General features: G+C 45.5%; 1 protein-coding gene across 28 annotated transcripts in view; it reads left to right on the top strand.

Moving 5' to 3' along the window:
• Window positions 1-4,192: 4,192 nt before the first annotated feature.
• The window catches only part of Fam13b (family with sequence similarity 13, member B), an 80,821-nt gene continuing 62,900 nt past the window's right edge, over window positions 4,193-22,113 (top strand). For 8 of the 28 annotated variants that reach the window (XM_039096733.2, XM_039096732.2, XM_063277253.1 and 5 more), the window contains exon 1: window positions 18,865-19,005. The gene's annotated coding sequence lies outside the window, so the exon portion shown is untranslated. Of the gene's footprint in view, window positions 4,345-7,298; window positions 7,408-11,546; window positions 11,590-17,359; window positions 17,433-18,194; window positions 18,306-18,720; window positions 19,006-19,056; window positions 19,290-22,113 lie in introns of those variants that run through there. The other 20 variants (XM_063277250.1, XM_063277243.1, XM_063277235.1 and 17 more) reach the window with 15 other exon arrangements.

Below are 22,113 nucleotides of genomic sequence, written 5' to 3'. Positions count from 1 at the left end.
CCTGAAAAGATGGAGGGTGCAGTTTGTGAGGATAACTTTTAGAGAATTAGTTGTTAAAGCAAATAAACAAAAAACCAGAGGCTGTTTCTTCCCAATCTTTCCTTGATTTTAAAGTTTAAGACAGGATCTCCAATGGCTGCGTGGAACACACCTTTAACCCCAAAACCCAAGAGGCAGAGGTAAGTGGGTTTCTGCAAACTCAAGGCCAGCTGGTCAACAGAGTGGTGAGGACCCTGCCTCAAATGAAAAACTGGGTTAGGGCTGGAGAGATGGCTCAGCGGTTAAGATCACTGACTGCTCTTCCAGAGGTCCTGAGTTCAATTCCCAGCACCCACATCTGTTATGGGTCTGATGCCCTCTTCTGGTGTGTGTGTGTGTGTGTGTGTGTGTGTGTGTGTGTGTGTGTGTGAAGACAGCAAGAGTGTACTTATATACATAAAATAAATAATAAATCTTTAAAAAAGAAAAAGGAAAGGTGCAGCGAGCCAGCAGAGGCAGAGGATCTCTGAGCTTGAGGCCAGCCTAGTCTACATAGTGAGCTCCAGGATAGCCAGGGCTACATAGAGAGATCCTGTCTCAAAAACAAAGAATGGGACTGGAGACATGGCTCAGTTGCCACTTGTTGCTCTTGCAGAGGTTCTCTTTCCAGCACCCATATGGTGACTCCAGTCCCAGGGGATCCCATGCTCCCTCTATCCTGTGCAGGCACTGCGTGTATCTGGTGCACAGACATTCATGCAGGCCGAACACTCATACACATACAAACAAGATAATAAAAACAAAACCCAATAGCCAGAGATCTGATTCCCAAGAGCTGGAGTCAGAACACCCTGAATTCTTCCTCAGAATGCTTTGATTCTTGTTAGTTCCTTTTGGCTTTGGTCCTTCTGGCAATTCCACTGCAAATTTAGAAAAAGATCTGAGGATTTGCTCACATCATCTCTGTCTACCTACCCTGTAGGTAGACAATCTGCTGCAGATGGTTCCCAAGTAATTTGGGGGTGGGGGTGGGGATACAGACCTCACAACTGTTGTGGTATATGATATACTTATTGAAAAGTGTGAGAGTGGGCTGGAGAGATGGCTCAGCGGTTAAGAGCACCCGACTGCTCTTTCAGAGGTCCTGAGTTCAATTCCCAGCAACCACATGGTGGCTCACAACCATCTGTAAAGAGATCCGATGCCCTCTTCTGATGTGTCTGAAGACAGCTACAGTGTACTTATATATAATAAATGAATAAAAATAAAAAAAAAAGAAAAGAAAAGTGTGAGAGTAAGGTCTGTTGTTCCCCCAGGTACCCATTTTCCTGATTTGAAAACGAGGCAGTATGGGAAGGAGGATTTCATACATAGCATTGAAGAGGGTTAAAGGCAAGCTTTGCCTGGAGTATTCAGCCAATGGGGGCTCATCCTGATGAGGTAATGTTTTCAGCTGAAGCTTCATTGGCAGCCCTCTCACTACTTGGTGTTCTAAGGGATTCTGGGAAGGGATGTGTTTTCCGGAGCTTGCAACTTCTCTTGCAGCTTCTCACTGGCTCTCTGCTGCCACGTCTGGCAGAGCCGCTGGAAGCTGGTGGCCTCTCAGTAGTGCTTGCCGTCTCATCCCTTTAGTCAGAAACCAGGGTTTTCATGCTGACAGATCCTAGTCCTGGTAACCTTATCCGCAAGTGTTGTGCCTCTTAGCTTTCTCAGAGCCTGGGCAGTGAGTGCTTTACTGGCTAAGCCATCTCCCCACTCCTCATCCTAAGTTTCAAAAGTTGGAGAGTTTTTCTTTTTCTCTCTTTTTTTTCTTTTTAGAGCTGGGGACTGAACCCAGGGCCTTCTGAGCTAAATCCCCAACTAAGGTTGGAGAGTTTTTTTTTTTTTTTCTTTTTTTTCGGAGCTGGGGAACGAACCCAGGGCCTTGTGCTTGGTAGGTCAGCGCTCTACCGCTGAGCTAAATCCCCAATCCCTAAGTTGGAGAGTTTTAAAGTCTAAGACTCTGCTAAGTGTGGTGGCACATGTTTGTAAACCCAGTTTAGGAGGGTGAGGAGGAGAATGCAGAGTTCCAGGCCAGCCAGTGCTGTACAAGCAAGGCTCAGCAGTGCTGCATAGCCATGTCTCAATAACAACATGGTACTACTATACACACACACACACACACACACACACACACACACACACACACTCACACACACACACACACACACATCTCAACATCAGCAGGGTACTACATGGCCATGTCTGAACAGCATAGTAATATATAGCCATGTTTGAACAGCAACATAGCAACCTGAAATTAATGTGCGTACACCACACACACCATACATATACATATCACACATGTGCACACATAGATATTCACCCACTACATACTTATCACACACATATTCACCCACATACGTAGCACATACCAGGTATACACATACACCACTCACATACATATTCACTCCCTACACATACACACATGTACATCACATACACACACCATGCACATACTACACTATCACATACAAACACCACATTCAAACATACCACACACATATATTCACCCCTATATGCATACCACACACATACATCACATACACATATTCATTCGCTATACACACACCCATGCACACCAACACAAATACACACACATACACACACACATACACACACACACACACACACACACACACACACACACACACACACACCCCGCTCTGCCATCCCGGTCTCTTTCCAACCCCACCCCACCCACTGACAGAGATCTCACCTGTCTCAGATTAGATTATCAGAAACAGAAGACCAGGAAGGAAGAAGGAAGGATAGAGTCCTGAGGCTCAGGAGTGTTTGCCCAGGGGCTCCAGGCTGAATCCTCGGCCTTAAGACCCTTTTACTGCAAGAGTCAGACGGCATGCTGTGAGAGTGCGGGGAAGCTGACCGTGGTCAGTGCCGGTTGTCAGACACAAAGCTCACTGGCATCCAGCCCACGGCCTGGCTCATTTCTATTTTATAATTGCTGGGCAGAAGTGGGAAGAGCAGCTTGATATGTTTTCATGTATCCATCCATCCATAGTTTCAAACTATTTTCAATTTATTACAAAGTATCTCTCTAATGCTGCTGGAGGAAGAGAATTTAGGGTTTCTCAAATGGGATTCACCTGAGCCTTCTCTCTAAAGGACAATAATTAATGTGCACATAGATCAGAGAATCATTTCTTATATTTTATAGGTTACTCGGATTTTAAGAAACCATGGAGGGGCTGGGGATTTAGCTCAGTGGTAGAGCGCTTACCTAGGAAGCGCAAGGCCCTGGGTTCGGTCCCCAGCTCCGAAAAAAGAACCAAAAAAAAAAAAAAAAAAAAAAAAAAAAGAAACCATGGAGGGGGCACAGCAAAAAACCCCAAAAACCCCAAATAAGAAAATAAGACATGTTAATGTTGCATAGTGTTGTGTTTTGCTCTTAGAGACAGCTTTCCTGTGTATCTCTGGCTGGTCTGGGACGATGTGGCCCAGGCTGACCTTGAACTCACAGCAATCCTACCTCAGCATCCTGACTGTTAGGATTACCGGTGTAAGTCACTGCACCCAGAGGAGATAATTTTAGGACGATCCTTTCACTGTGAGCTATTTAATCAGAGGATTATAAAATAATTACTTTGATTACATTAAGAGAGGCCAAGACTGTCTATTTGTTTAGACTTGTAACTAGAAGTTCATCTAGAGGCCGCTCCACATGCCTTTAATCCCAGCACTCAGGAGGCAGAGGCAGGCAGTTCTCTGAGTTTGAGGCTGGCCTGATCTACAGAGTGAGTGCCAGGATAGCCAGGGCTACACAGAAACCCTGTCTCCAAAAGCAAGCCATGTCTCCAAGCTCAGTATGGTACTGTATTGCAATTTCAGGGTCTCTAGAGGTTGAAGTGGGATTGGAAGTTCAGGCCAATTTAGGCATCGTACTGAGGTCCTGCCTCACAAATAAAAATAAGAGGGGAACTAGGATAAAAGAATAGAAAGCCTGGAAACCCTCAACTCTCTGAAAAAAAGCAAACTTGTCCAGGACTCCATTTTAAAAAAAAATTATAACACATTTGTGGGAGGAAAGCAGACATCTAAAAGCTTATTTGTCAAGCTCTGGGTTCCTGCTTTGACTGTGATTTGGACTGAATGGGGCCAAGGTCTCTATGTTTCTTGGTGTTCCCATTTTATTTATCTTTGACCCTTGTCCTGTGGGCTGGTTCTTTATCTCCTAAGGACAGAGATAATAGGCAGCCAAGTCGGCCTGAGCAGTCTTCCGGGCAGCATTCCTTCTGGTTTCTGGGGAGAGGACCGGATGGTTAAAAGCTCTCTGTGGACTGAAATGAGCACCTTGGGCTGAGCTGGGTGAGTCCCTTCCCTCTGAGATCTCCCTGTGAGTGAAAGGAAGTGTTGGGAATGGCAAAGGAAGTGGAACTTTTAGAGTAAAATTGGCTAGGGCTTGATTAGATTAGAGGTGGTGGTGTATGCTTGTGGTCTTAGCACTCAGAAGGCTGAGGCAGGAGGATTGCTGAGTTTGAGCATGACTGTGCTACATTGCAAGACCCTGTTTTAAAAAATAAAAGCCCCACCTAATGTGCTAACGGCTCATAGCCAAGTGCTCCATATTTATGCTCAATATGAAGGAGTTAAAGGTAGAAAACTAGGCAACAAGGATGGGGAGAATCTCAGAGGTGGCACTTCTGTCCCCAGGGCAGATGTGACCTCAGTGAGTGACACTTATGTCCTGAGAGCTGAGGTGCCCTCACCTTTTGTTACAGAAACTCAGGACAACACAGGCAGAAGCCATTTGCTGCCCCTCAGCCTAATTAGATGAATGTATGTCAGGTGTAGTGGCTTAGCCCAGTAATTCCAGCACTTGGAAGTATAAGGCAGGAGAATTGCTGCCAGTTTGATACTAGCTTGGGCTACATAGTAAGTTCCAGGTCAGCTTGACAGAGTGAGAGCTTGTCTCAAAAAAATTAAAAAGAAAAGAAAGAAATTCTGTACAGTATCTATTGTTGGCCAAAGTTCAAATGTCTACTTTTACTGTCTTGCTTTTTTTTTTCACATTTATTTTATTTTGAAACAAAGTCTCCTGTTGGCCTTCAACTGGCTATGTAGTTAAGGATGACCTTGAATTCCTGATCCTCCTGCTTCTACCTCCGGAGTGTTGGAATTACAGGTGTGTGCCACCACACCCCAGCTAAGTGTCTTGCTTTTCTACCTGGTTTTACTTGGTTGCTAGGAACGTTCTATACAAATATGTGTGTGAATCCCAGCACCTTTTCATGGAAATCAGGAACTAATGTGCTGATAGGGCATATTCCTGAGGAATATGATATGTGAAAAGTAGATGGAAGGTTTGGTGGTGGCACCTACCTTTAATCCCAACACTTCAGAGGCAAAGGCAGGGGGATCTCTGTGAGCTTGAGTGCAATCTGGTTCCAGATTAGCCAGGGCTATGTACATATATGTATGCATACAAACACACACACACACAAACAGACACATACATACACACACACATACATACACACATAAACGGCCATCCATGTACATACATATATACATACATACGCGTACGTACATACATTGTTCTGTCTCACAGAACAGAACGATCCCCCAAAAGTAGATAGAATATTAGGGACACTTTTTTTCTTTTCTTTTTTTTTTTTTTTTCGGGGCTGGGGACCGAACCCAGGACCTTGCGCTTCCTAGGCAAGCACTCTACCACTGAGCCAAATCCCCAACCCCTGGGACACTTTTTTTTTTAAATTTGATATAGGCATGATATAGGCATGTAAAAGGATACACCTCACAAGGTTTACTTTTGTAGGAAAGGGCATAAAATTTAGAGATGGAAAAGATACTTTTTGGCTTGTAACAGTATTTAATTGGGTGTTATGTGCCTAAGTGTGTGTATGTGGATCACATGTGTACAGGAGCTCATGGAAGTTACAGGTGGCTGTGAGCAGCCTTGTGCATGCTGGGATCTGGCCTGGGTTCTCTGTATGCACAGTCAGGAAGCACTCTTAACTGCCCAGCCATCTCTTCCACTGTCTTTTTGGGTTTTTGAGATAGGGTCTCATTCTGTAACTCAGGCTGACCTGGAATTCACTATATATCATGACTGACCTCAAATCCACAGCAATTCTCCAGCCCCAGTCTTCCAAATGCTAGCATTCCAGACATGAGTTGTAATACAGGGCATCCTTGTGTAGCCCAGGCTAGTCTGGAAATTACTATGTAGACCAGGCAGGCCTCAAACTTGCTGTGATCCTCCCATTTCTGAGTGTTGAGTACAGGTGTGTGCCAATATTCTCTGCCATGAGAATTTTTATATGTTGTTACTGGTGTGTGTGTGTGTGTGTGTGTGTGTGTGTGTGTGTGTGTACATGCACACACGCAACCTCACCCATGTTTAACCTGAGTATTGTGACCCTAGGGCCTTAAATATGCTAGGCAAGTGTTCTATTGTCACGAGCTATACCCCACCCTTCATTGCCCACTTTTTATTGCTCTGAATTCCCAATGACTATAATATGGTCATTGTCTGTGCCTAAACCCAGGAATATGTATTACTTAAAACTTCATTCATTCATTCATTCATTCATTCATTCATTCACCTATTTTGTGTGTGTATGTTTGTATAGAGAACAGAGAACCACTTTTCTCCTACCATGTGGGTCCTGCGATGGGTTGTCAGGCTTGGTGGCAGGCATTTTTACCTGTTGGGCCATCTTTCTAGGCCCATATATTCCTTTCCAACTTGTTAAAATGATAAAATTGGGTGTAATATCACTTGGGAGGCAGAGGCAGACAGATCTCTGAGTTCAAAGTCAGCCTGGTCTACAGAGTGAGTTCCACGACAACCTGGCCCACACAGAGAAACCTTGTTTTTAAAAAAGTCAAAGAAGAGAAGGAGGAGGAAGAGGTGGAGGAAGAGAAAGAAGAGGAGGAGGAGGAAGACAGTAATGGAGTGCCCCAAACTTTCGCTCTAAGACCCCCTTTAAGTTCTTGCTATATCTAGCTTCCAACTGGGTGAAGTTTGATGATTCATTCCAGAACCATGAGAATTCAAACTTAAGTAGGAAAGCCTTAACAGGAAAGAACCAGATTAGAAAGTAACTAGAAGGAGAAAGGAGAAGAGGAGGAGGAAGTGGGGCACAGTGCATCGGTGCATCGGCCTCCGGGCTCTTGGAAGGTAGAGATAGAAGGGTCAGAGTTCAAAGTTGTTCCAGGCTGGCTTGAGGTAAATAGAAACCTGACAATAAAAAGGAGAGGACTTCCATTTTATGGTTGTTGGGATTGCCTTTCAGGGCCACTGAATCCAGGTGGGATGTTCTGAAGGCGGCTCATTTGCCTCTGGGTTCCTGAGGGATCAGTGGAAAGGAGCCCTGGCCCCATCAATTCTCCATCAAATGAAGGGTGAGGCTCCTTCCTTCCCTCTTCCAATTTGGGTGTTAATTGTTCCAGCTCTTCTTTTCCAGAAGATTGCAGCTCCCAGGAACTCAGGGTGTCTCTCTTATCAGTCCTTCGAGCACCGTCACTACTGTTCAGGATGACCGTCTTATTCTGACTTTCTACTACACAGTCATGGTTATTATAAAGCTTTTGAGCAATCTTCAATAGCTGGGGCCTATTCAGACCCTCAAATCCTTCTATTACACAGTCATGGTTATTATAAGGCTTTTGAGCAATCTTCAATAGCTGGGGCCTATTCAGACCCTCAAATCCTTCTTCTGAAGTTTCTTTCTAATATCTTGGAAAATTGCTTAACGAAAGAAACGATTGGCTGCTTGCTTTCTTCGTGCACATCTGGGTCTATGGGGATAAACACCCCGTGAGCCTCCTAGATGCTCTCCAGGAACCCACACACAGTTCTAGGGGCCCTTGTACTACCTCAACTACCCTAGACAGAGTGGTAGGTTTTCTAGCAGCTGCCTTAATCCTCTCAAAGGGCCTGTTGAAAGTTTCCCAGCCCTGCCTCCTTACCTTGGTCAGTGCTGGGGTCCTGGTCAGGTTGGGCCAAGGAGAAAACCTCCTCTATCTGGATGCACTGTCCAGTAGTGATCCCTGCCCAATCTGTCTGCTACTCATCCATGAAGAGACTGGAGGAACTGTTGGCAGTTGTCTGAGAGGAACTGTTGGCAGTCATCTGAGGTCGGCTGGCAATAGACTGTCTCGAGGAGGCTAATGAGATCCTGAGTTTTTAGAGAATTTTTGAGGTTTTCCAGTTATACAGATCACTGGTTGAAAAGGAAATATAAACTATGAAAAGGGGGAGACAAAGAACATCCAGGGATTGGGCCCACAGGGGAGGGGGCTCTCCCTTAGAGAGTGGAGGGAAGGGCTACCTCTGCCCCAGGGAAATTTCTCCCAGAGCCCTCATAGCCAGAGCCTCTCTTGAGTGTGTGGAGAGGAGAGGGGACCCAAGGTAGAATATCCAATGTACCCTCCAACATTGCCAGGGGATTTCCTTCTTGGGGTGGGATGGGCATACAAAAGGGAAAAGTCAACTTCCTTCAGTGAATCTGAGAGAACAGGAAGAGGTTTGGGTTTTTCTGGTTAACCCTGCCAAACCAAGAAGATTCAGGTCCCCAAGGAGAGGGCACAGGTCTTAAGCCAAGATAGTGGATCTTGCAGCAGAGAAAGCCATTGGTCAATGTAGGGAAATTGGTCAGGACGGCCTCAGTTTCCAGTCACTATGTTCCAGACAACCTGAACTGCTTGGGACCCAGAGATCTGTCACTGCATCCAGCTGCAAAAGAGGGCTAATCAGTTTCACAGAAGGTCTGGAGTTTCCCACATGAGATTCGGACACCCTAACATTGTCTTGGGGCTGCTCACCCCACATCCTATCACAGCTCTATTCCTTCTAGCCAACAGAATTGAAGAAACCAGAGAGACACACAGACAGGCAGCAGTAAAGACAACCAAGAGTGGCCACTACACAGATTTAAAGCAGGGCTTCCAGTGACATTTCACACAGATCCAGAACACTTGGGTTTGGGCTGTGTCCAGTTTTTCCTAAGTGTACTTCCCAGAAGGTGCCATAGCCAGATCCACCTATCAGGAGACAGATCCAGGAAACATTCTGCAACTTCCTGTCAAGGGTGGAGGCTCGGGAGCCTGTAGGGCACCTGGAGTAAAGACAGGTGAACTTCCTGGGGCCCTGGAATGTCTAGGGGTGTGCACTCCTAGGAACTGTCCTTTCTCTGTGCTGTGCTGTTGCCCCAGAGGTAGTCCAAGACTCCCAGTGTCTTGGTGTCTCAGCCTCTAGAAATGTTGTGAGGTAATTCCATTAGAGAATGTGCAGCCAGCCCCTCTTACAGCTAAATAGAAAGTCTTTATTATTGCCCAGGGAACTTCCCCAAATCATGAAACCCTGACCCTCACAAAAGTCTTTTAATGCACAGAAATCACATCCTGGTTAACATACTTCAGTTAGCAAGAATCGTTAGCAAGAAGTCGAACTACAGAAGCCAAATACCAAGGTTAGTACATTTGGGTTTTTTCCTGGATCCTGGAACTATAATCGAAGACTACATCTTTGATTGATGAGGTCTTTAATCCTATTTTGGTACATGTTGGAGCCTATGTGTTGGGTTTTAAGGTTGGTATAGTGCCTCCGACTTGGTGTCAGTTGTGCTGAGGCCTGAAGTCCTGTTACAAGTTCACAGAACTGTGAGACACCAATCATTCCATCCTGGTAAGGTCACCTTGACTGTAGATTGTACTGCAGCACCACAGCATCTGTCCAGCAAGCAGGGATGATGGCACAGAGTGAACGAAGCTCTGTTTTCTTTTGTGAGCAGCTCCTCTATGAAACAAATGGAGTTGGATTCTGGGGGACACATCTCGAGTCTGAACAAAGAAAGCACTTTCCCCAGTTCCCTTGGTTCCCTTGGAAGCTTCTGGGAAAGTGTCTAAAAATTATAGGTAAATATATTCTGATCTTCAGTACAGAGGAGCAAGCAAGGTTAGAGAGGTGATTGTGTGGGACGCAAAGCCAGCTCTGGAAGATTCCAGTGAATGTAAGTTACTGGGGTGGAAGTGAAAGTCTTAGGCATAACCACAGTGCGTTCACAACAGGCAAGAACCAAGTCCCAAAGGCTAGAATGCAAATGCAGAGTTTACTGCAATGTTTCCAGTGCTAAGAACCAGGCCTGACAGATCACAGGGCTCAGCGACTACTATTTACTGAATGGAGAGATACTCCAGGAGAAAGAAACAAAGACAAGAAGATACAAATTGTCCCCAGCTCCAAAAAAAAAAAAAAAAAAAAAAAGTACAAATTGCAAAACCTTACTATGAAGGCCCAGCTGGTGGCATCCATGCCCATTTAATCCCAGAACTCTGGTAGTAGAGACAAGTGTAGTTCTGGGCCAGCCAGGGCTACGGGCTACATACTGAGATCCTGTAGGGTCTAATGTAGCCTAGGTTGGCTCTGAACTTGCTATGTATTAGAAAGTCTGTCCTTGAACTCTACTCTCAAATGCTGGCACTGGAGGCTTGGGACACTACATTAGATTCTTTCTCTGAGACAGGGTCTCAGCACACAGATTTGGCTGGCCTAGAACTCACTATGTAGATCAGGTTAGCCTTGAACTCATAAACATCTACTTGCTCTGTCTCCCGAGTGCTGAGATTAAAATCATGTGCCAGGCTAATGCTCTTAATCTCTCAATGACTGCTTTCGCACTATCTCCAGTTGCACCCTGTGGTAGGACTTAGTAGACTAAGCATCTGGACTATCAGTTTGCCACGGACAGGCTCCCATGAGAGATGGATGAAAAGGAGTCTGGATGGCCAGACACGCCAGACCCTCAGGCTCTCTGAGGTAGAGATGGGCTCTGCAGAACCGTAAGACCATTTCAGGTTGAGAAGCAGACAAGGGTTTTTATTGTTCTGTGAAGGTCACCATCTGAGGCTCTGTAAACTTTGTTTCCCTACATGAGTACAAGGAGAGGGAGAGAAAGAAAGGAACATCACTTGTTGATATTTAACTTCTCTATTTCTAAAAATATTGTTAAATTGTAGAAAATAGATGACCGTAGGCATTTCATCAAGAAGCCAAAACCAATTTGTCTACAGCAAATGCACACATTATTGTTGTACAAAGAATTCCAAATTATTAGACCAAAAAATGTGGACTTGGCAAAAACTAGTGTTACTGTCAATTGTCCCAGCTCCTCAAACTGGTGGGGCTGGGAGTGGATACAGCATCGGAAATCTACATTGTGTTGACTTTGGTCCTAGTCCAAAGCCATTCTATTTCAGAGGGATGTATGATGAAGCCTTCCCAGGGCAGAGATCATTAATTCTCCAGCACATCATAATAGTTGCTCAGGAAATATGTATTAAGGAAGTAAATGACACAAGCACTGCTTTGGGTTGCTAAGGGCAGAACAGTATCGGCCATTATTTTGGATGCTGGCGTGGGACACAGAGTGCTGTGCACTCTGGAACAGTCTCTCCTCTTTGCAGCTAGGAATTTTTGTTGTTGGTGGTGAAGAACACACATTCTTGGCACTGATACACGGTCCTGGGCACAGTGGCACAGACAGGCTCTTGTCCTCAGAGAGGCAGCAGTGTCGTGCTCTCATGGTGAGTTGCTTCTCCTTTATCAGAAGACTGTAGTTTTGGTGGGTTCCCTTCTCTCTTCACAAGAGAGAAGAGCTTCGAGGAAGGGGAATTAATGAGCTAAGTTTGATTGACTTGCATAGCATTGCACGGCTCTTTGAGAATCAGAGTTGACAATCTCTGCCCCTATCGGGCAACGCCTCATCCTTTCCCCAAACGGCCCGTGTTTTCTCCTCCATCTCTAGAGCCACCCTTATCTTACAAGCAGACAATGTGACCATCCTTCTAACTGGGGAGACAGCTCTTTTCTTTTCCCTTTCTCTTGTCTTCTCCTCCCTTCCCTTCCCCTGCACTCCCTCCTTATGCTCTTTCTCCCTCTCTGAGACAGGCTCTTTCTAGGTAGTGAGACTAGGTTTGAACTTACTGTGTAGCCCAGGCTTGCACTGGCTACCCTGTCTCTGCTCCTGAGCACTGGCAAGTATTCCCCCTCTCTCCAGTGATTTGATATATATATATCTTACCTCTGAGATATATAATGTTTGAGTTCAGAGAAGGATGGAATACTTTTCTACTGTGCTAAAAAGTCATCTCAAAAAGAAAAGATAAAAGATATCCCATTTCTTTTTTTTACTCCACACCCCAGATATCCCATTTCTTTTTTTTTTTTTTTTTTTTTTTAAGATTTATTCATTTATTATATATAAGTACACTGTAGCTGTCTTCAGATACACCAGAAGAGGGCATCAGATCTCTTTACAGATGGTTGTGAGCCACCCTGTGGTTGCTGGGAATTGAACTCATGACCTCTGGAAGAGCAGTCGGGTGCTCTTAACCGCTGAGCCATCTCTCCAGCCCCAGATATCCCATTTCTAAAATGACTTTCCTCACTTGGATTAACTTAGGGGTCCCTAGAAACACACACGCTTTGTCACTTCTCATCCTGGCTAAAAAGCTGTAGTTTCGACACTAGAAATATATGAAAGTTTGAGGTCTAGCCCAGCATAATGACATACACCTGTAATCCCAACACTTAGGAGGTGAGGAAAGCAGGAATATCAGGAATTCAAGGCCAGCCTGGTCTACATGAGACTGTCTTAGAAATGAAAGGAAGGAAAAAAAAACCCAAACTAAAACAAAACATACTTCTATGCCTATAGGTAAAGCATTTATAAGAAAAAAGAAAATCTATGTAATTTGGGGAGATGACTGACAAGTTTATAGAACTTTTATATTACATCAGAAGTTATATTCTCAGCCAAGGGAGATGCTTAGCTGGCAAAAGTACTTGGAGCCAAGCTTGATGAATCCCAGGACCCATATTTTGGAAGGAAAGAACTGATTCCTGCAAGTCGTCTCTGATCTCTATGAAACCATATGCCCCCCTCCCCCCAGCAAGTAAATCAGTGTTAAAAAAAATCCCCATCTTGATTGTGAAACATCCTGTGCTGTGTGTGAGAGTCAGCAGCAGCCCTGGTAGTTACTACTGCGCCTGTCCAGATTTATCTACCAACGACACGTCTGGGCAGTGGCCCCACACTTGTCCTTGTTGAGAACTATTTTCTAATTAAAAGCACTCATTTATTCTTCATCTGTCTGGGAGGGTGGGCAGTGTGCTGCGGCTCAAATGTGGAGGTCAGAGGACAACATTATACAACATTATAAAGTCAGTTCGCTCCTTCTACCTTAGTCCGGCTCTGGGGATTGAACTCAGGTCACTAGGCTTGCATGGAGCTATCTTGACCACTGGTGAAGTACTGTTGAAGGAAAGTAAAGCTTATGAATATAGTGTTTTTGCTCAGATCACAGGAATTAGGGGAGAGAAACCATGACAGGGTGGGCTGGCCTCTGAAGTTATAAAATGTCCATCAGGAAACATTAACTGATCACATGGAAAAGATCCTTTTTGCTCCTTTCCTCTCTCTTCTCCCTGTGGCTCTAGCTAGCAAGGCCGGGGAGGAAGAGGAGAAGGAAGAGTAGGTATGTCCCCAGCTGGAGAAGAGGGAAAAGGTTCATGTTCTTGTGATTTAGCCACCACAGGACTTTCTATTCCTAAGGGGAATAAAACTCATGGAACTTTCTTGGCTTTTCAATTAGGTTATGATGATTTCACTGTACAGATTCAAAGGAATGGCAAAAGAATGTTGTTTTTTTTTTTTTTTTTTTTTTTTTTTTTGGTTCTTTTTTTTTTTCGGAGCTGGGGGCCGAACCCAGCGCCTTGCGCTTCCTAGGTAAGCGCTCTACCACTGAGCTAAATCCCCAGCCCCAAGAATGTTGTTTTAAATGAAAGAAAAGTCACCATGTGCACACATGGTTAGGTCAGAGAGCAACGCTGGGGGTCAGCTCTTTCCTCCCACCTTGCTGAGGCAGGGGCTCTCACTTCTGCTGCTCTGCTACACCAGGTGAGCTGGCCCCCGAGCTCCCAGGCATCTCTCATCCTGATAAAGGGGTGTTGGGATTACAGATGTATGTATCCAGCTTTTTGTGGGTTTTGGGGACTGAGCCCAGGTCCTTAGCTTGTGTAGCTTGTGTTTTTACTGCGGAGCCATCCTCATGGCTACTCTGTTTGTTTTTGTGAGAAAGGTTCCCTGAGTAGTTCTGGCTGCCCTGAGCTCACAGCAGCCTCAAGTCTTTGCTTCCCAATGAGACCTTAGGCCTGTGCCATTGCTTCTGACCAAACTCTGTTTTTATTTTAGAGATTATATCCCATGAGCTCTGCATACTGGATACTCTAATTATTAAGATCCAGAATTTGTTTTCTAAGACATGTCTTTGAATATCCCAGGGGGAAGATGGTCAGTGAATCAAATCACTTGTTTTTTGAAAACCTGTACTTTAATATGAGGTATCTACCCAGGGGCAAGCAGGCAGCTAGCATCTTGGGCTTTATACAAAGAACCTACTGTAGCCAGTTGTGGCCATCAGGGCCATGTAAGTGGGGACCAGGCAGCCTCTGTGTTCCCTCAGGCATTACTCGGGACTTCTAGTTGCTTGTGATTAAGCTTTTGAAGTATCATGCTGTCCTATTTTCCAACCATGGACTTTTATAGGTAAAGGCATTATTCAAAATGTTTAGCTTGGTGGGATTTTTTTCTTAAAAACATTTTAACATTTACTTACTTACTTACTATGTGTTTGTGACACTGTATGGGCAGGGCTCAGAGGACAACCTGTGGGAGTTTTCTCTCTATGGTGTAGGTTCTGTATATCGGACTCAGGTCACCAGGAGTGGAAGCAAGTGCTTCACCTGCTGGGCCTTCTCACTGGCCCAGTAGTGGTGGGATTTTCAGTTTTAACAGAGTTTCATACTTCTGTGAAAATTTCCAGTGTTTTAAAAATCTTCTAAGAATTTGGAAATGTCTGACAGAAATTAATATGGGTGTATTCCAGGGGTTGGGGATTTAGCTCAGTGGCCTAGCAAGCTCAAGGCCCTGGGTTTGGTCCCCAGCTCCGGAAAAAAAAAAAAAGAAAAAAAAATATGGGTGTATTCCCAGAAATCGTTATTTGAAGAAATGTTGTAAAAACTGAAAATGTATTTCTTTTGCCAATGGATCTTTTAAGAAAAGATCGGTTCCTTGAGAATTTCATACAATGTCTTTTGATCCTATTTACCCTTTGCCCTCACTCCATCCAGATCCTCACTCCTTGCCTACCAACCTATCCTTGTGTCCTTTTTTAAAATTAAAAAAAATTTTTTTTTGAGACAGGTTCTCTTTCTCTAGCCCTGGCTGGCCTGGAACTCACAGAGATGTACTTGCCCAGTGCTGGGATTAAAGCCCTGTGCCATCACACCAGTCTGTTGTTTTGTTTTAGACAGGGTTTCTCTGTGTAGCCTTGGCTGTGCTAGAACTCTGTAGACCAGGCTGACCTCCAGAGATCTGCCTGCCTCTCTGCCTTCCGAGTGCTGGGATTAAAAGCTTTTGCCGGGGTTGGGGATTTAGCTCAGTAGTAGAGCGCTTGCCTAGGAAGCCCAAGACCCTGGGTTCGGTCCCAGCTCCGAAAAAAAGAACCAAAAGAAAAAAAAAAAGCTTTTGCCACCACCCATCAGAATAAAGCCTAGAATTCCAAAGCAGTCTCTAAGTACTAACCAGGTTGACCCTGCTTAGCCTCTGAGATTGGATGCGATCTGTCAATTTCAGAGAGGGAGGGTCACAGACTTGTTGGCCTTTTTTGATTCTGGGTCTCATCTTGTCTGGGCTTGTCTCAAATCATAATACTTGAGGATGGTCTTGAACTTCTGATTTTCCTTCCTCCACCTCTGGAGTGTTGGCATCACAGGACTGAGCCACCATGTGTGAGCTCAACAGGTAGTATTCCTCTCTTAAGTCAGTTAACACACTGTTCTCTTTCCAAAGCAAACAAATATTTAAAGAAGGATACAAGGTTAAATGCCAACTGCATCTCGACTGAACTGCTATGAAACAGGCTTTGGTCATTGGTTTGGCAGAATTGTCTTTACATTTGTGGTGCGTGTGTGTGTGTGTGTGTGTGTGTGTGTGTGTGTGTGTGTGTGTGTGTGAACAATTTGTAGAAGTTCTTTTGTTTGTCCACCATGTAGGTACCAGGATCAAAATCAAGTTGTCAGACTTGACAGCAGCATCCTTACCTGCTAAACTATCTTTGTTGGCCTAGTTTGGCAGATTTGGAAACCTAAATTTCTCTTGCTCAGATTTAATTAGGTTTCAAGGAACTAATTTGGATAGAACCACCTCAAAATTCAGCCCAGTGGATGGACCCTAATTTGTCAATTATGCTGAGAATACGCTAAGCAGGTAAAGCTGGCCGGCTGTCACCTGTGTGCCCTGGACTATTTTGCTGCATGTTTTCAGAGCTCCTTTGAGTAGTGAAAAGGCTGTTTGCTGAGTTTGACATTGGACCACGGGGCTCTGTGTTTATCCAGGATATACAGAATTTAATTTTGCTAGGATATAAACTTCCTGGAGGGAAGGATTTTATTCACTAATGTGTCCAAAGAGATTATAGCTATTTGTTCAATAAGTATGAATTAAAAGACTGTATGAGGATTAAATGTTTTTTTTTCCCCTTGAGCCTTGAATGATGCTCATGACTGTAATTCTAGGCCGGGGATGCTGAGACAGGCAGATCCATGAGTTCTGGATCAGCCTGGGCTACAGAATGCACATCTGCCTCACAAACAAAACAAACATTGTGTGTGTGTGTGTGTGTGTGTGTGTGTGTGTGTGTGTACTGGGAACTAAGCTGCTAAAGTGTTTATCCACTGACCTGTACCTCAGTGCTTTGAATTAGGATTTTTGCCATGATATTGGATATATGATCCTGGTCATTAGAACCAGCTATCTTTCTGGACAGAGTGGGAATTACACTACACTACACACACACACACACACCCCACAAATGCTTTAAGAATTTTTATTTATTTATTTATTTATTTTTTTGGTTCTTTTTTTTCGGAGCTGGGGACCGAACCCAGGGCCTTGCGCTTCCTGGGTAAGCACTCTACCACTGAGCTAAATCCGCAGCCCAAGAATTTTATTTTTAATTATGTGTGTCTGTACATGTGAATGAAGGTGCTTAAGAACCCACAGTAACAATAGTGTCAGATTCCCTTGGACCTAGAGTTACAGGCAGTAACTTAGCTGCCTAACTTGAGTGCTGTGAATCAAACTCAGTTTTTGTAGAAGAGCAGGAAAAGCTCCAGAGCCATGTCTCCAGCTCCAATAGTATATTCTTACTCAGATGCTATGGTTCTAGACTTGTGGACCACACCCTTTAGTTATGACTGCATTACCTGGGCATGTGACCCTGAGGTTACAGATCATTTCAGTCTCTCATGAAGTTTGGGAGCCACTTTGGTCTCTGTAACATTTACAGATAGATCATTGCATAGGGTGACTTTTTAATAATTTATTTTTATTTTATGAGCATTATACTAGCGTTTTGACTACATATATACATCTGTGTGAGGGTGTCAGATCTCCTGGAACTGGAGTTACAGACAGGTGTGAGCTGCCATGTGGGTGCTGGGAATTGAACCTGGGTCCTCTGGAAGAGCAGCCAATGTTCTTAACGTCTGAGTCATCACTCTAGCCTTCTATGACTTTTTATAAATCTTTGTGGGTTTTTGGGACAAGGTAGCCCAGGTTACCTTAAACTCATTATGTAGTCCAGGTTGGCCTTGAACTTCTACTCCTTCAGCCTTACCCCATAAATGCTGGGATTGCAGACGTGGGGTACCATACCTGGCTGATCACTTTCCATAAATCCCGTGTCAAGGTCTGTGAGGTTTTCTTTTGTTCTTTATTTTCCAGGACAAAGGCTGGCAGGGAATTGTGGTGGTTTGTTTTTTTATTATTTTTGTTGTCTTTTGAGGAAGCTCGGGACGGTTTTCTACTTGTTATTCAGTGTAGGTTGGTCTCCAATTGGAGGTGATCCTCCTGCCTCAGCTTCCAGAGTGCTGAGGTTACGGAGGGATGACTCCACACCCCCTGTAGTGGTTTATATTTTTTAGAGACTGCGTTTTTTTCCTCAAAGCCACTAACAGAAGAAATGATGTAATCATATTACTGAGGATGTGAGGGAGCTGCAAGGTTGGTTTACGTAGTCACATAAGCAAGGTCATAATCCTAGGACAACTCCTCTCTTCCTGACCTATAGCTCTGATTTAGTACCAGAAGTTTTCTGTGAGCAAGAAGTCTATTAACGGCCATATTCTGACCCCTCTGGGAGCCACGGCTCGTTAATCTCTCTGAAGTCTAGGTCAGGTACTTTGGTAGAGCAGGGTGGGGGTGGGATAGAGAGAAAGGGGCGAGGCACAGCCCCAGGTATCCCTCATCTGACCCAAATCGCTGGCAATAAGAAAATGTAACACTTGGGCCTGACGGGCAGCTTCTCGGAACGTTTACGGAATTCTGTTAGAGATACCTGGATCTTCTGCGGGGCCTGGGGCACAGCTTAACAGAGACGAGGCACCCCTCAGTTTCCCCTTTATCCCTCCTGAGTCCTCCCACTCCCAACGTTCCTCGGCTCCCGTCCAGTCCAGGACCTTGGAACCCACGAGTGGGCGGGCCAGAGCCGCCGCGGTCCAGCGCCGAATCCGGGTTGACCCGGGCGCCGCGAGCTCGCCCCGCCTCCCGCGTCACTTCCGGCCCGGCCGCTCGCCCTCCGCCCTGTTCCCCTCCCGCTCGCCGTTAGGGAGGCTCTGCGCCTCAGCCGCCACCGCCTCCGCCGCCGCTCCCGCCCACTTCTCCGCGTCTGCCGCCGCCGCTGCCCGGGGTCTCCGGGGGTCGCTACCGGGCTGGCCCCGCGCCACTGCAGTCGCTTCAGCCTCGCGCTAGAGGCCGCTTCGGGAGGAGACCCGCCGGCCGCCGTGCCACTTAGGGCCTCAGTTCTCGCCTTGTCGACGTCGCCAAGGGTTCTGGAGAAGCGGCCAAGGCCGGGCAACGGGGCTTCGCGGTTCCAACGGTGGGTAAACGGGCGGGTGCCCGGCACTGCGCATGCGCAGCTGGTCGCCGCGGCGGCCCTTCCCCCAACCGGGGACTCTGCGGCTGCCAGGCAGCCCCGGGTCCCACCCGCGGCGGCCGCTGGGCGATGCCGTTCGGGTTCTGGGAGATGCGAGGCGCAGCCCCGGTGGACATTCGGTCGAGTGGGTTTCTTTTCTGCTGGGAAGAGGAAGAACAGGCGGTGGCCCTGGTTGTCGGGGGGTGTGGCAGTCTTGGGTTTCCAGCCGCTGCAGTGCGCGCAAACGGGTGTGTGTGCCTCACCTCTCAGCCTCGCCTGCCCACCAGCTTTGTGCCACTTCTGCGCCCACTTCCTTCAAGCTGGGCAGAGGAGTTGATGCAGGTCAAAAAAAAAAAAAGTGGTTTATTCCGGGCTCAGAGCTCAGCTGCGTCCCTTTTTTACGGTCACGTGAGATGAGTGGCTGCTGACTTCCCTTAAGTCGCTCAGAGAATATAGCCAAAATTGGGCTGTTGGAGCACTGGGACCTCATTTAGAAGGCACTCAGCCAGAGCCAGGCCTGAGGGGTCCCTATGTAGGGCGTCAAGTTTCAGATGGGGCGCCCAGCTAGATCAGATGATAGGAAGTAGAATCAGTTGGCACACTCGCCTAGTGGGAACTGTTAAACTCTTCTTTGTTTGTAATCAATTTAACCCAAACTGACTTAGAAAAAGCTGTTGCATAATTTCATCCGGTTCCCTGGTAGGCCTTCTAATCAGCCAAACTGAAAATGGCAACCACAGCTGCAGTATATCTGGCTATGTAACGTTAAATAGCGGTGGCATGTAAGTTTTTAGGGGCTATTAAAGGACAGTTTTGAATGTTAACTTTCTGTTCTTGGGTTAGTGTGAATTTGTGCCTTTAACTTCCCACTTTGTAACCTGAAGTGGTTTCGCCTGGGTTTTCACAGGCACTGTGCACTTAGTAGATACTTGTTGAATAATCTGGTCATTTCATTTGTCTTTTAGTGTCTCCCCTTCATCCTTTTGAATTAGGATAGTTTCTCCAGTTTTACCAGTTAGGTATCTGTAACACTGTTGAAGTCCTTGCAGTATGTAGAAGGGTCTACTGTGGTGACATTATCTTTATTGAATAAAGTAACTTACATCATGCTTCACCACCACCACCACCACCACCACCATCAGCAGCATCATCATTGTGTTTTAGGACAGAAAATGACTGAATTAAAGAATGATTTACCAGTATTGCCCCAAGAATAAAACGACAGTTTTATTTTGAGACATGGTCTCTTGGAAGTCTGACTTATCCAGCTGAGGAAGAATGACCTCCAACCCCCGACCCTCCTGCAAGTGTTAAGGTTGAAAGCATGCACCACCATACTAGGATTCAGATTCTTTTTTAAAACATTGTTTGTAATTGTTTATTGTTTGTGTCTTCTTGTTCCATGGCAAACATTGCAGGCCAAAGCACAGCTCTCAGTTCTCTCTATACCATGGATTCTGGGGTAGAACTCAGGTCAGCAGGCTCTGTGGCAAGTGCCTTTACTCCTTAAGTCTCCTCTCTAATCTTCAAATTATGTACATAAAGTTTACCATTTCACAGTTGACATACAGCTTTAATTTTTGAGATGTTCTCTTTCTGCATCCCTGGCTGGTCCCACTCAAAAAATTGTTCTGAAGCTGCCTGGGTGCTGGGATTTCATTACAGCTGGGCACTACCATATCCAGCTGTAACACTGGTTTCCCTTCATAACCCCACTAGGTTCTGCCCGGAGTGTGTGTACCCATTCCAATCCTCAAAAAGCAAACAACCAAACAAGCAAAAAACCCCAAACCATCCAAAACAAATCACCAAAACCCCCAGGTGTGTGTGACTTTATAGGCTGCAGACATTTGGTCTAGGTGTTCTTCCTGACCTTGGACTTCTTTCTTCTGTCTTCATTGTTGAGGTTACAAGCTTGCAATGCCAGTTTCTGTGGTGTTCGGGACTGACAGGGCTTTGTGCTCTGAGGCACATTTTTAGCTTCTCCTGTGCTTTTGATTTGTGTTTCTCTAAAGACTGGTCAAAGGCCACTTCTAAACATTTACCTGTGTGTAGGTGTAGGTTTTGTGCCGTGGTGTATGTAGAGGTTGGTCATAGGACAGCTTTGTGGAATTGGTTCATTCCTTCCACTTTTTTTTTTTTTTAAATCTTTTTTTAAAGATTTATTTATTTATTATATATAAGTTCACTGTAGCTGTCTTCAGACACACTAGAAGAGGGCATCGGATCTCTTTACAGATGGTTGTGAGCCACCATGTGGTTGCTGGGAATTGAACTCATGACCTCTGGAAGAGCAGTTGGGTGCTCTTAACCGCTGAGCCATCTCTCCAGCCCCACTTTTTTTTTTTAAAGATTTATTTTATTACTATGAGTACACTGCTGCTCTCTTCAGACACACCAGAAGAGGGCGTTAGATTCCATTTCAGTTGGCTGTGAGCCACCATGTGGTTGCTGGGAATTGAATTCTGGACCTCTGGAAGTACAGTCAGTGCTCTTAACCGCTGAGCCATCTCTCCAGCCCTTCTTCCACTTTTTTTTTTTTTTTTTCTTTTTTCTTTTTTTTGGAGCTGGGGACCGAACCCAGGGCCTTGCGCTTGCTAGGCAAGTGCTCTGCCGCTGAGCTAAATCTCCAACCCCCCTCCTTCCACTTTTTAAAACCTTTTTATGTTCATGGATGTTTTGCCTGGAAGTAAGTCTGCACTGTGTGCATGCCTGGTGCCCCTGGAGGCCAGAACTCCTGGGACTGGGTGCTAGGACTGGAACCTGGGTCCTCTGGAAGAGCTGCTAGTGCTCTATCCATTGAGCTCTCTGAAGCTCTCCTTTCACCTTTTTGTTGGTTCTGGAGATTAAACTGGGATTGCCAGGCTTGTGGGGCAGTGAGTAAAGGTACTTTATACACATGAGCCATCTCGATGGTCCCAGGATAGCTTTTCTGTGCTTACTGCCCTAGTTAGGTTTCTCTTGATGGGATAGAACAGCATTACCAACAGCTCGGGCGTGCAGGAAAGGGTTCGTGTGGCCTTACTGACGGAAGTGTTTCCTTGAGGGAAGTCAGGACAGGAACTTGAGGCA

This window comes from Rattus norvegicus, chromosome 18 (genome assembly GCF_036323735.1).
Source record: "Rattus norvegicus strain BN/NHsdMcwi chromosome 18, GRCr8, whole genome shotgun sequence".
Classification (NCBI taxonomy): domain Eukaryota; kingdom Metazoa; phylum Chordata; class Mammalia; order Rodentia; family Muridae; genus Rattus; species Rattus norvegicus.
This window is presented reverse-complemented; position numbering and strand designations above follow the sequence as displayed.